We start from the raw sequence: 8286 nt of genomic DNA on the forward strand, positions 1-8286 counted from the left end.
TAGTCTCTACACAGTCCCGTGGACACTATGTTCCTGTCTCGACCCTTCAAACCTGTCTCTACTCTCTACACAGTCCCGTGGACACTATGTTCCCGTCTCGACCCTTCAAATCTGTCTCTACTCTCTACACAGTCCCGTAGACACCATGTTCCCGTTTCGACCCTTCACACCTGTCTCTGCTCTCTACACAGTCCCCTGGACACCATGTTCCCGTCTCGACCCTTCTAACCTGTCTCTAGTCTCTACACAGTCCCGTAGACACCATGTTCCCGTCTCGACCCTTCTAACCTGTCTCTACTCTCTACACAGTCCCGTGGACACTATGTTCCCGTCTCGACCCTTCAAATCTGTCTCTACTCTCTACACAGTCCTGTGGACACCATGTTCCCGTCTCGACCCTTCTAACCTGTCTCTAGTCTCTACACAGTCCCGTGGACCCTATGTTCCCGTCTCGACATTTCACACCTGTCTCTACTCTCTACACAGTCCCCTGGACACCATGTTCCTATTGGGGTGATAAATTAGTAGTTTGCATAGAGGGAGGGAAGCCAGAGTTCAGGGCAGTGGCTGAAGTTAGTAAACAACCTACGTAGATGCTTACGTCGCACACAAGACACTGAATAGAAGATAGGTGAAAGTGAAGTGAGTATCTGCGTAGGGTTGCTGGTTATAGCGGCAGCCTTGAGCTCTGGTATGGCTAGGAAGTAAACAAGTAATAAACTCGTGACGTAAGTAATAGGGATAATAGGCTTTCAAGCCAAAGGTCGAACGGTCGAGCTCGTAAAAAATGAAAAACATAAAAATAATTACAATTTCTACTTGAATTACTCGCGAAACTCATAAAAATGAAAAATTAATTCTCACACGCTCGAATTAATTTTTCATTTTTATGAGTTTCACTCCTAATTCAAGTAGAAATTGTAATTATTTTTATGTTTTTCATTTTTACTCACCCGCCCGTTCAACCTTTAGCTTGAAAGCCTATTATCCCTATTACTCTTAAAATATTCATATATATGAATAAAATATAAATCATTGAACTTCTAAAATCAATTTTAATAAAAAATATAGTATTAAAATGGAAGCAAATAAATACTACTGCCCAACATGTAATATCGATATAGATAAATCCCAAAAAGCAAGACACAATAAAACTAGAACACATTTGTTTTTAATCCAGTTGGCGGACGTTAGCGAATCACAAATCTCATAATTTACAAGTATCAACGCGCTTTTTAGATGTTTCTGGACAATTAAGCTCTAACCAATCAAAAGTCTCATAATTCGCAAGTCTCAACACACTTGTTCTAGATGTTTCTGAGCATAGAATAGTATAAATAGGCGCGCACATCAGACGCTTAACAGAGCTATAGAATAAATCTATAAATTCACAGCTGTTACAGCTGTTACTATAACGCCGAGATATTATGAATCATAATCAGAAACGTGTAGAATATTCTAGAAAGGCGCGCCGGAACTAGATGACGTGGCATAATCAACGACGTGTTCATTCTAGAAATCACCCCCGGAAATGGATATACGCTGTAATATTGTGCTCAGGATATTCTATCTTTCGAAACGAAATAAGGAGTTTATAGTTTACAATTATAAATCTAAATGTAAGTACTGTTTGTTGTAGTTGTTAGGGCTATTAAATATGAAACCTTTAGATATATTTAAGCGTATTTAGTATATCTTTTAGATAGTTAGAGTTACCGCTAATATCTTTTAGATTAATAAAAAGTCATACGCATCAAGAAGCGATAGAGAAACTCAAGACTGAGGAATCAACAGCAATGGATATCAAACCAATAGAATCACCAAAAGATCGAAGAAGAAATATAAGAATTTCAAAAACATTAAGACTCCAATGATTAAGTTTAACATTTATTGATGTAGTTAAATATTTACCAGCAATTGAAAAAATGTTTGTAATTATAAATTGTATTTATAGAAATCAAATGATGTATTAGAAGAAATGACTGAACAACTTGTATAATGTATTGTGTAAATCTGATTTGTGAATTTTTATGTTCAGTCGTTTCTATTATGTTTAACGCATGCGCATTGATCAAAACCGGCCATAAATGGCCGCATGTGACACATGTAACGCATGTGACGAGAACATGAATGCGTTTGAATTTTCTATATTCAGTTGTTTCTATTTTACAGAATTTATAGAATGAATATACAATTATGATTAACACATGTGCATTAAGCAAAACCGGCCATAAATGGCCGCATGTGACGCATGTAACGCATGTGTTGTTTCTATTTTACAGAATTTATAGAATGAATATATAATTATGATTAACGCATGCGCATTAAGCAAAACCGGCCACAAATGGCCGGCCGCTTGTATTATTTAGATATCAAGGAATCGAAAAAACTTATCAAAAGCAGCGAGGAATGAAAAAGGATGACGTTGGTCGAAGAAATGGAAGAGGATTCTAAAATTATTAACCAATTTAGTAAAAAATATTTTTATTTATTTATATTTTGAATAGATCCGAATAGAAATTCTTTAAATTCAAATAGCTAGTATCAGTAGTCAATACTAGAATTCTTTAGCTTTAACTATCTAGTATCATTTGAAGAATACTTATAATACTATTTTTATTAAATTTCTCTAATATAAATGTCAAAGAAATCGAATAAGAATAATATTAAAGTTGAAAAAACTTTGGAAGATTTAGGTCTAACAGATGATAATGATAATGTGGCAACTAAATGTGATAATAAAATTGATAGTGATATTGATTATGAATACTATTTATATTGTAAGCATCATCTAGAACTATTGATTGCGAGTGGAAAAACTAAAGAGTTTATTGGTAAAACAATAACTTTTCAAGAATTAGATAATATGAATAAAGAAAAAGTAATAAAATATTTTAAGATTTATGAAGAGGCAAGATTATCTAAAATAAATGATTCTATTTCTAATGGTATTGTCAAATGTTATTCAAAGTTATGTAACCAGTTAATACCAATTGATGATGACAATAAATTATATAATGATTTGAAAAATGACTATTTAGTTATGACTGAATTACAAAAATGGGTTGGATATGCTTCATTTCAATTAGGATCGGTTATGACATTAATTTCTACTGGTGTCATAACATTTTCGAATATCAAACCTATGGAATATAAATCAGGTAAGAACGAAACAGATGTACTACAACCAAACAGTGAAACAGAAAATGAATCAGAACAAAAATTAACTAAAATAAATGAGTGATGGAGTTAAGAAAAAGGCTAGATCCGAGAAACAAATTAAATGGGCAAGAGAATTAGGTAAAAGATCTTCAGAATTAAAAAAAGCTAAGAAAAAGAAATTAACTGATATAAATGAATCACCTGATGGTGCCGTACAGCACCCACACGGTGGTATTGATTCAAATAATAATCCATCTAATTCTTCTAATGCTGGAAGTAATTATAAATTATATATTACAATTGGATTAGTAACACTTATTATATTATCCGGTGTAATATATAAATCAAAATTCAAATCTGATGATAAAGATGATTCCGATGATAAACCTATCATACCAGAAAATAAATCAAATGAAACTAAATCTAAATTATTATTAATGGATTAAAATATGATGAAAAAAGAACAATATTTAAGAGCGTTATATTACAACCCAGAAAGTGAAGTATCATATTCTAACGTTTCAGAATTATGGAATAAAATTAAATCTGATAATAGCAATGGTGCCGTACGGCACCCACACGGTGATATAAAATATAGTGAATTAAAATCATGGTTACAAAATCAACCCACATATCAAATTCATAAAAAGATGGATAAAAAATATTTAACAAGAAAAGTAATGGTTTCATATATTGACCAACAATGGCAAGCTGATTTAATTGATATGAAAAACTTAGAAGAATATAACAAAGGATATTTTTGGATACTGAATGTTATAGATATATTCAGTAGATACGCATGGAGTATCCCGATTAAAAATAAAACTGGTATAGAAGTTACAAATTCTTTCAAATTAATATTTAAAGAAGCTATCCCAGATAAAATACAATTTGATGAAGGTAAAGAATTTTATAACAAACATTTTAAAAAACTATTAACTGATAACGATGTAGAATATTTTTCAACACATTCAGATAAAAAAGCATCTGTTATAGAAAGATTTAATAAAACATTGAAAACTAGAATGTGGAAATATTTTACTGCTAACGAAACATATAAATATATCAATGTATTAGATGATTTAGTTAAAGGTTATAATAATTCAAAACATAGTTCTATAAATATGAAACCTATACAAGCTAGAAAAGAAGAAAATTCAGAAATAGTTTGGAATAATTTATATGGAGCATTTGTTACACATGATTTTGGAGAACCTAAATTTAAAATAGGACAACATGTTAGAATTTCTAAATATCGAAAAACATTTTATAAAGGTTATACCCCAAATTTTACTGAAGAAATATTTAAAATTAAAAAGATAATATTAACTAAACCATTTGTTTATAAATTGTTTGATTTAAAAGATGAAGAAATATTAGGTTATTTTTATGAACAAGAATTATCATTAGTACCAAATCCAGATGAAATAGAATACAAAATAGAAAAAGTATTGAAAACAAAAACATTACGCGGTAAGAAATATTCTCTGGTGAAATATAAAGGATATGATGATAAATTTAATGAATGGATTTTATCTAGTAAAATTAAAAGAATAAATGAATAAAGATTTATTTATATTTGAACCTCATAATATGTTAGTTACTGGAGTTACAAATTGTGGTTAAACACACTTCATATTATATTTATTAGAAACTATTTATAAGAATCATTTCGATAATATAATATTATTCTGCCCAACTTATGAAATGAATGAAACGTATAATAGAGATATAGTTTTTAAAGATAAAAAGTTTATTATATTAAATTCTAAAACAGTGAAAGATAATTTAGATAATTGTATAAAAATTGCATTAGATATTTATAAAGGATCAAATACATTATTTATTATTGATGATTGCGCAAATTTACATGATTCTAAAATTAGAGAAAGTGAGTTATGTTATTTAGCTTTCTCTGGTAGACATTTTGGGATAACAACATGGGTTTTAAATCAGAAATATAATTCAATTGTGAAAGATTTTAGAGAGAATATAAGATTTCTAGTTTTATTCTACAACAAAGATAGAAAATCTATGCAACAATCATTGGAAGAAAATCAAATTATACCTCCTGAATTACATGATGAATATATGAATAAATTAAAGAATAATAAAGGTTCCAAATTATTAATGAGATTACAATTTCCATATGAATATAAATTTATAAAATAACTATTTCTATATCTATGTATTAGATATGTATTAGATATGTATTATATACCTCCCCCTAATGTCTTTATTATCTTTAGTACTTTAGTACTTTTAGTACATAAAGAATAAATCTTTATTTTATTAATACTTTAAAAATAAAATAGAACTACTAAACTACTAAAGATAATATAGACATAACAAACACACATAGATTTATTATTACTGAATCAAATATATATAATAAATATGTTAGATAAATAAATCTATGATATTTATTACATCTATATGTGTTTGTTATATCTTTATTATATTTTATACTTTTAGTACATAAAGAATAAATATATAAATAATTTTTATAAATGATAAATCTATGATATATATAATAAATATGTGTGATAAATAGATTTAATTATTGAAACAGTAATATATAAAATCCATCAGATGAATAAATATAATTATTGAAACAGTGTTATATATATATTTATGTCTTTATTGTCTTTAGTAGTTTAGTAGTTTTAAAAATAATTTTATTCACTACTTATAAAATAAAGATTTATTCTTTATGTACTAAAAGTACTAAACTACTAAAGACAATAAAGACACAAGGGGTATTATATTCATATTTTAAATTACTTTTCTGATTCTAATTCTGAAAACAATTTGCTCCATGCATCTCTTAATTCTTGCGATCTTCTTTCACCTAACAGTTTAAAATGATAACCATTACCATTCAAACCCTTAACCCAGAATTCATAAGTTAAATAAATATATTGGTTTAATTTGTCTTCACTTATATTTTTATATTCATTTTTTGCTTCATTTCTTATTTTATTTATAACATCCTGTGAAAAATCTTCATAACTGTAGTATTGAATTATTTCATCAAAGTTATCACTTATATTATCATTAGCAGCAACTTTTTTCAATTCTGTTAAAAAATCTCTACTTTTAAATTTGATGAAATAATATATACCCCAATAATTATTTAGATCAATTTTTATAATCGCCCGATAAATTTTAATATCTGATAATACTTGTTTTGGATTATTTCTTACATAATCGATAAAAATTGATCTATATAATTTCCTATGATCATTATTTTCGATATCAAAAAATACACTTGGTACTCTATAAAGGATATTTAAATCAGCAGCTTTTATTGTATGTTCAAAAGAATTATCATGTTTAATTCTATCTTTAGGTAATACAACAACATTACACTTTTCACATATATTTCTTTCTATATTATCCAAATGTATCTGTGTTAATTTATGCTTTGAAAAATTACTACGACTTGTATATTTATCACATTCTTCACAATATTTATCTTCTTTAACATTATCATTATCAATTTCACTATCATTATCATTATTCTTATTTTTCTTATGCTTGAGTGAATTAAGATGAGTTGCCCAATTCTTATAACTTTTATACTGTTTACATACGTCACAATATTTTTCATTTATCTTTTTTGATTCAATATCATATGTTGTAGAGGGTATATTATAAGATATATATCCTGTTACATCTTCTATTTTATATTCAATATCATTCTTATCTTCTACTTTAGTTTCAATATTATTACTATCTTCTATTTTAGTTTCAATATTATCTTCTATTTTATATTCAATATCATTCTTATCTTCTATTTTAGGTTCAATATTATCTTCTATTTTTGTTTCAATATTCTTATCTATTTTACTTATTCTATATTTGAATTGATTAAAGTAATCTCCAAAATACTTACTGTATTCATCATAAGGTAATATATAATATATATCTGATATCATTTCACTTGGAGTTTGTATTTCATATATTCCACCTTCCATTTAATATAAGATTTTTTATTAGTTAAAATTTTAATACATAACACTATCTAATTGTGAATTTACAATATTTAATTGCGCGTCAGATATAATATAAATATGCATTTTAAAATTTTTGATTCCTTTATTCTTTGTCATGAATAATTGTATTCCATCTTTAGTGTTCTGTAGTTTTTTTCCAGAACCATGTAATGAATTATCCTCTGTTGTTCTAAAATCTAACCATAATGCATATTTATTACCGGTATAATAATCAATTTGATTAATATTACAATTTTCAAATGATTTTACTTTTTCATTCATAAAATGTTTTTTAATTTCTACCCATTGATCAATCATTCTCATTCCTTGACAAAATATTTTATTCGCTATTCCTTCGATAGTTATTTCTACTTTTGTTATTTCAGGATTATAATAATTATCAACATTTATTGCACCATTAGAATATGTTGCAATAGTAAAAAATATTAATATACCTTTAATAGATCTTCTAGGAAAGTTAATATTCTCATTAATTATTTCATCATTTGCATTAATAGTTACAGTTTTAAATTTATCAATATAATCATATAATAATGAAAACCCTTGATTGTATTGAGTTTGAATTATACTTGAAATATTTTCATCAGTTACTGTATCATATTCTAAACATATATTCGATAATTTATAACTCATATCTTTATTAACGCTAGATAATACAATTTCATTTACAGGAGCAAATGTTATCTCAAATATAATATCTTCTTGAATTGCGTATTTATATAAAGGTGCATTATTATTTATCAATTCAAAGTCTAATGGAATTTTATATTTGCTTCCATATATACTTTTTATCAATTTATCTACATCATTAGTTAATATTGCGCTATTAGCTTCTGATCTTAATTTATTTTGGTTTTCTGATTGAATACCCTGAAATATCATATTATTTCTATTTTCTTTAGTTAACCATAAATCTTTATAATGTGAAAATAAATTATAATCATCTAATGAGAAAACTGTTTCTGGACCAATCTTTATTGTTAACTTTTTAATCAAATATCTTCCAACATTATCAACAACATAATTATTATTATTACCGATTACTTTTATATCGGCTGATAAATAAATACTATTTGGAACATAAAAAGTATTTTGTGTTAATCGA

Source organism: Tubulanus polymorphus, chromosome 4 (genome assembly GCF_964204645.1).
Source record: "Tubulanus polymorphus chromosome 4, tnTubPoly1.2, whole genome shotgun sequence".
Lineage (NCBI taxonomy): Eukaryota > Metazoa > Nemertea > Palaeonemertea > Tubulaniformes > Tubulanidae > Tubulanus > Tubulanus polymorphus.